This window comes from Culicoides brevitarsis, chromosome 1 (genome assembly GCF_036172545.1).
Source record: "Culicoides brevitarsis isolate CSIRO-B50_1 chromosome 1, AGI_CSIRO_Cbre_v1, whole genome shotgun sequence".
Lineage (NCBI taxonomy): Eukaryota > Metazoa > Arthropoda > Insecta > Diptera > Ceratopogonidae > Culicoides > Culicoides brevitarsis.
This window is the reverse complement of record NC_087085.1, coordinates 7,638,172-7,645,870: the sequence shown is the minus strand read 5'-3', so window position 1 is coordinate 7,645,870 and position 7,699 is coordinate 7,638,172.

The following is a 7,699-nucleotide window of genomic DNA, read 5'->3' as shown; positions in this document are numbered from 1 at the left end:
TTAAAAATTTAATAAAATCTAAATTTAATTTAATTTAATAAATTTTTTTTAAAATAATTTATAAAATTTTTAAGTCGCATATGCGTCTTATCACATTAACCATTCATAGTATTCTTGTCGGTATTCAAGTATCCACTCGCCCGAACAACGCAACACAGCTCGCAGACACAAAATGGAAAATGTAAAGGTTTGCAAACATGTAATTGATGTTTTATTGTTGTACAACAATACGACAACTGCGAACATAATGGTCTATAATATTTAAGAAGATAGTGTTCAATTGGGAGTTTCTTTGTAACTCGCAAGAAAACACACAGCAGCCAAGTGATATAAGGCAAGTTTTCTTTTGTGCGCGATGATTGTTGCATGTACGAGGAGAAAAAAGCATGTAAGTTGTATAATTGTTGCTTTTTTTGTTATTTGTTTATCTCATGCTATTCACTTATCATGCCCGTATTTGGCGTACTATCAACGAGATGCATATGGGCAACGATCAGAAATATCCAGCGCGCGTATCCATCTCCGGATAAAAGATTTCGTATTTCGATATTCGAGAGTTTTATGAATGAAAAATGTCAATTGTTCGGTTTTTGTTCCATATCCGTTGTTGTGTCTCGCTCTCTTCATTTATTCATAATTTGTTTTCAGCTTCTTCTTTTGCTTCTTTTCTCTCGTATTTACTTTTACTACCGTTTTCTTTTCTTTCGTCGAAGTCGTCGTCGTTTCGTTATTATTACATATTTAGTATCACACAGCAAACATTTGATCATTATTATTTAAATTAGTTCGGCGTCTTTCTACTTCATCGGTAATCCAAGCCGTATTACAAGAGTTGAGGTAAAGTCAATGTTGTTATCATTGTTCCATTTGAATGTGTACACAACATTTCTTGTTCTCATTTGTTTCATTCGAAAACGGAAATCACAACAATATTGTGGCGGCAACCTCGTTGAATAGCAAAATATAAAATAAATGGATAGTGTAATGTTTCGTTATCCCACACAAAGATATGTTCGGGTCCCGGAGTGTGGCTCTTTTTGCTGTTTTTTGTGAAGATTGTGCTGAATTTATGTTTTGCATAACATCTAAAAATAATTCAAAAATTAAATTTAAATTAATTAATTTTTTTTTCATAAAATAAAATATTTAAATATTTTTTTAAATATTATTTTTAATAAAATCATCAAATAAAATTTTTAAAATTAAATGTAGTTTTAAAATTAAAAAATTATTCATTGATACCTTTAATTGAATATAAATATAATTTAAAAAAGTTATTAAAATAATTGTATTAATAATTAATAAATTTATAATTATAAAAAATATTTAATTTTAAAAATTTTGGTAATTTTATTAAAATTTATTTATTTATTTATTAAATTTTAGCTAAAAATAATTTTTTAAAATTATTTTTTACTCATAATTTTTACAAATATATATTTTTATATAGTTTTTCTTATTTTATTTTTTTTTTTGAATTTTATATTCAAATGTTGTATATTGAAAATAATTTTAATAAAATTTTAGATTTTTGAAAATATTTATTTTAATATGTATTATTTTCTTTAATAAATATAAATTAACATTTGACTAAATAATTAAACATCTTTTTAATTAAAAAAATAATATAAACCAAAATAAATTTAATATGTTTAATTTAATTTTTGATCATTTATAAATTTATTTAAATGATAAACCTATAACAAAATATTTTTATTTTTTTTTTTTTTTTAAAATATACATAATACATTTACATTTTTGATCATTTACTATTAAACATTTTTAATTTTAATCTCGATTTTAATTATATTTTCATTAATTATTTTTAAATAAAATAAAAATAATTAAAAATATGTTAATAAACAAGTTATTAAATATTAAAAATATTTTTTAAAATTTAATTTAAATAATTTAAAATTTTTTATTAATTTTTTATACAAATTTTATATATCGCATAAAATATCAATTGCTAAAAACAAATTTTTACAACAAATTCAAATGATAATCTTACATTTGGCTTGGATAAAGAACTTCCTTAATGAACTGGATTAATCATCATGCCTATAACTTTACCTACTGTTCCTCGTTAATTTTATAAAACGGAAAAAAACTTAATCTCGTTTAACTATTCATACTTTATTTTTGACATTTTGATGCCACTTACTTGCAAAAACACGCAAAACTTAAATTATTATGAACAAACAGATTGTTTATTATTATTTTATTTTTTATTTTGATACAATGTAAGGACCAGTCAAAAATATGATAGCAACATTTATTTGCGCATCAACATAAATCAAGTAGTGTATGTTTTATTTTGATGTTGATGCATGATCATATCTTTAAAGAGATTCAGTTAATCTCTTAATGATTTTATTTATCAAAAAGTAAAAAGAGTACGTTAAATTATAACATAATATTGCCATTTACTGACGCAGCAGAGTAATTTAACTTTATAATCTTCGTGTTTTTTTTTTTTTGGGGCTCCAATAAAATGATTTTTTATTGTGAGGCGTTACCTTTTCCCTTTTTTTCGCTACATTTTTAACTGTAAATGTGGCGTTTATGTCCGCGGATTCCGTTTTGATCTTAATTAAAAGTAAACATGATTCAAATATTTCGAATGCGAATCGTAACTGGGTCATAATCTTGCATTGTTATTTAAAATTTTCTGGCCCGAAGACTTTTCATCATTAAAATTTAACACTCGAGCGTAAAATATTTCGTTTTGCATTCGAATTCGGAGGTGATAAAAGAACATGTTATTACAACTAATTATGATTTTTTACATTTTTTAATTTTTTTTCTTTATAAAAAGTGAAGATAGAATAAAATCTTTTAAAAAAATCGCTGCGACAACAAAAATCAGCATCCGAATGTGGCGTGTGTCATAATATAATAATTGTTCAAAAACGAACCAGTTTTGAATTTTTTTGATATAAAAACGACATATAACATAATAATCATCATCATCGTCAAAACAGCCGGCCGGTGAACGTCTTACTACCTCCGCGTACCGTGAAAGCAATTACATCGCGCAACATTGTAATAAAATATGTGCAACTTTTGATTTTTGGGTCCAACGACGTGAAAAAATTAAAATAATATACAGTTCTTGTCAATCCTGTTGATAATTAATGAAATATTCTCATTACTTTTATAAACATAATGATATATTTTATTTCGGAAAAAAAAAATTAAAAATGTCTCATGTCGCTTGACGATGTGGCACAAACCCAAAAATAAATGACAAAACAGGTGAAAATGCCGTGTAAGTTGTGCGTGGTGGCGACATTTACACATTTTTATACTTCTTGTTATAAAAATTATACATACATATTGCTACTATGTTCGTCGAAAAAAAAAATCTCAATATTAAGATCTCAAACGCGAATTCTTCCTTCGTTTTCTTATTCTTTTATTAATATATTTTAGGCTGCTGCAATATTATTTTTAAATTTTTTATTCATTGTTTCGTTTAAAAAAAATAAATTAAAATCCAATGAAACAAAAAACTTAAAAATTCTGAAAAAATTACTTTTTTAATTTTTATATAATTATTTAATTTTATTTATTTTTTATTTTTTTTATAATTTTTTTTTTATTAAAATTAATTAAAAAATATTTTAATTTTTAATTTAATTTTGTAATTTTTTTAATATTTTAAAAAAAAATTAAAAAATTTTCATATTCTTAAGATTATTTATTATTTTTATTATTTTTTTTTTATTTAAAAGTTTTCAAAAAATAATTTTTAATTTTATTTAAATTAAAATCTAATTTTAATTATTAAAATATTTAAACAATTTATAATTATTAAATAATTATTAAATATAGATTAAAATTTAATTTTTTATAATTTATTTTAAATATAAAATTTTTAGATATTTAAATTTTTTAAAATTAATATTAAAAATTAAAATATATATGTAAACTGAATTTTTCTTTTATTTTTGCATGATTTTATTTTGGCATGTGATTGTTATGAAGTCATGGCCTGTCAATTTAGAAAATGAAGGAAGATTTTCAAAAACAGATTTTTCTAGCTATTGATAAAAAATTGCATACGTTTCAAAAAAAAATCGTCGTCAAACGATAAAAATTTTTAAAAATTATAATTTATATTTTAAATTTGTACCTAAATAAATTTTTCTTTATAAAAAAAAATAAAACTTGAAATAAATAAAATAATAAATAAAAAAAATAAATACCTAAATAAAAAATTTTCATAATTTGAAATAGATTTTCCAATTTTTTTTAAATACATATTATTTTTTAAAAAATATTATGATAAAAAATTCAAAATAAATTTGTAACAGCCTAAAACTCAAAAAAAAAAAATGTTATTATAAATTATGAATGAAATTGCGATCATAAAGCGAAGTAAGCATTACATTTTTTTATGATATGACTGAAAGATGAATCGAAAAGAAAAAACGAATTAAAAGCAATAAGGAAGCGCAGATTTTTTTTTCAACTTCACAAAAGAGAAAAATATTTGCTAAGCGCCTCCTTATGCGAGAGAGACAAAAATAAAATTACAAGTCAAAAGATTCCGATTCATAGCACAAAATGTGTCTCCTTATCGGTTGTACTGCAATTGCCAAGCAATAATTTAACTATTTTATAAACAGTTGTTATTACGCCGTATCCGAAGCATTGATACGTATGTTAAACTGGCGACCTGATACCACACACAAGCATCCCCTCCGCTTCATACAAGAGATATTTATTGTCGATTGTTAGCCCGTTTGCGCATTTACATGCAAAATTATTATTATTAACAAATAAATATAATTTTATACAATTGATTTTATTAATTGATAGCCAGATTTGTAGGAGTATTGTCATTCTTTATGCGCGCAGTATTTATATTCGGAACAGCAATAATAAGTTAAGTGAAATGCGACAAAACAATAGAAAATTTAGATATATCAGATTAAAAATTGCAGAAAAGAAATTAAATTTAATGGACCTGGATTAATGAAAGCTTACTTTGTATCTAAAAAATGAAGAAAAATTATCTTGAAACAATTTCCGGTTTATGACTTTAAAAAAATTATTTTTTTTTCTAAATTATTCAATCAACAAAAATACCCTTATCCATAAATGAAGTTTTTCCTGTAAATTTTTTACCTTTCATGATATAAAAACATAAAATTTGTGAGGAATTCACACATAATTTAAGCCAGTATAATTCTTTGATCCTTTGTTATTAATTATTATTTTTATATTCCTTCGCAACTCGAAATTTGATGCACCTGTAAATTTTTTTTCTTTATTTTTTCTTGAATCAAGTTAATATTATCGGTCAATGAGCGCACATTTAACTACATTAATCAACAGATTATTCGATAAAATTTTTTTTAATTTTTTTCGTGAGCAATTATTATGACAACACGTTAAATTTAATAAATATATGAAGTGTGTTGATCTTAAAAAATATTTCTTTTGCAAAAAATTTTAATTTTATTTCATTAAAATCCAAGAATATTCAAATTATTAAAAAAAAAATCATCCGCCAAATATATATGATAAACAACAAATTAAAAAATAATATCATAAAGTGCATGAGTTAATGAGTCAGATTTTGATAATAAAAAATTCTCACATTAGTTTATGCTAAAAAATCGACTTTCAAAAAATTTGCTAACTAATTATATTGGATTTCGCAGTTTTTTATCTCTGCCTCGTCACGTCAAGGCATGTTGTTGTTGCTACTTGTATAGCGACAATTTATTTAATTGTTATGAATTTCCGATAACGTTTTGCGTTCGCTCACACAAAAAAAATGTTTCACGCTGTTTTTAAATTAACTTTTCGCATTATTTATAAACGATTTCTTCTTTTAAAAAATGAAGATGCAAAAATTTAATTTTGGTTGACATCGAACGTGTGCTTCGTCGTGTATCGATTTCCTATTTAAATAAAAAAAATTATTATTATGTCGCATATTTATGAATTTTATGTGATTTTTTGCGTCGATTTGGCGACCTGCAGCAATTTAATTGATAGAATTTATGATTTTTTGTTAAAATTTTTCTTTGTTTGTTACATATTTACATTTTTTGTTGTTTTTTTCAGATTCCGCCGCTTTGGTCAATCAAAATATCGGAGAGAGAGAATAAAAAGCAATAACAGACAACCATGAAATTAGAATAAATGGACCACTCAAGTAGCTGATGATTTTATTGTTGTTCGTCTGTGCATCCTAATTTCGTGTTTGGAGTGTTCCGAGTGCTCTTGACAACTTGATGATTGAATAAGCGGCAAGAATAATCGATATTTATGTTAATTAAGGTTGTTACAAATCTAATAGTTGAAGAATTTTTTTGATGCATTTTGAAAAAGTCGAAGATTTTTTTAAGAATCCTCTATGATGAGTTCAAAATTTCCTAAAAAAAAATTCCAAAAATCGATTTTTTTTAATAAATTTATTGAAATTCGAATTTTTTTTTTTAAATAATTAATATTATAAATAATTAATATTTTTAATAATTTAATATTAATATTTATTTTAATAAAAAATTATTTAAAAATATTAGATATTGAGGAAAGTGTGAGTTAAAAAAAAATATTTATTAAAAAATAAGTGAATTGAAATTATTTTTATTAAATATTTGAAAAAATTAAAACACGTAAAAAAATAATATAAAATAATAAAAAAATATTTTTACATAACATTTAAAAATTTTTGAAAATATATAAAAAATATAATTCATAAAAAAAACTTATGAAAAAATTAAATAAAGACAAAATAATTAAATTAAAAAATAAATTAATATTTATAATATTAAAAATTAGTAAAATTTAATTTTAATATTAAATATTATTTTTGAGTAACTTTTAAAATTATTTTAAATTAAATTTATTTTTTTTTATTTTTTTTTTTAATATACAAAATATTTTCTTACAAAGCAAACATATTTTTTAAGAAATTTTATAAAAAAAATTATTTATTTAAAAATTATTTAAAAAAAAAAATTAACAAAAATATTCGATTTGAATTGAAATGACCTAATTAATTAACTTTAAAAATCTAATTTTATCTTCATTTTTTACTTCACAGGGCACGTGTTTCAATAAAAAAGTGATTTTTTTTCAAAATTGTTGAAAACCTTCAACTTTTTATCATTTCTCATCTTCATAGGTTAAAATTTCAAACATTGTCTCATTAAAAAAATTTCCATTGCCACAAAAAAAGTAAAACTGAAACAGTTACTTACTTAAAAACAAAGCGAGCAACGGTTCGCCCCAACCAAGGCGATTGTCTTTTCAGTCAATTTACCACTAAAAAGCAGATGTTTCTCCAATTCCTTCACCAAATAACACAACTTACCTCTGTGTGTGCCATGTTTAACCGAACATATGCATACTTCTCTGAAATATTTAATAATAAATGGAAGTAAACGTTATTACTCGATTATTTAAGCAAAGGCAACGCAACGCCAAGTCTTATTATTGTATGATACGCGGATTTAAACGGTTTTTCAACGCAAGACACATGTTTGTGTTTTATATGTTTTACAGAAATAACAAAAAAAAAACGAAAATAAAATAAAACTTACCCCTATAATGATGGCACTTATGCAAATGTTCTACATGTGTACACAATAAAAGACGAAAAAAAAAGAACTATTAATACAAAAAGTCAAACTGTCCCGCATATAAGTACAGCATGAGAAGGCGGCAAATGGAA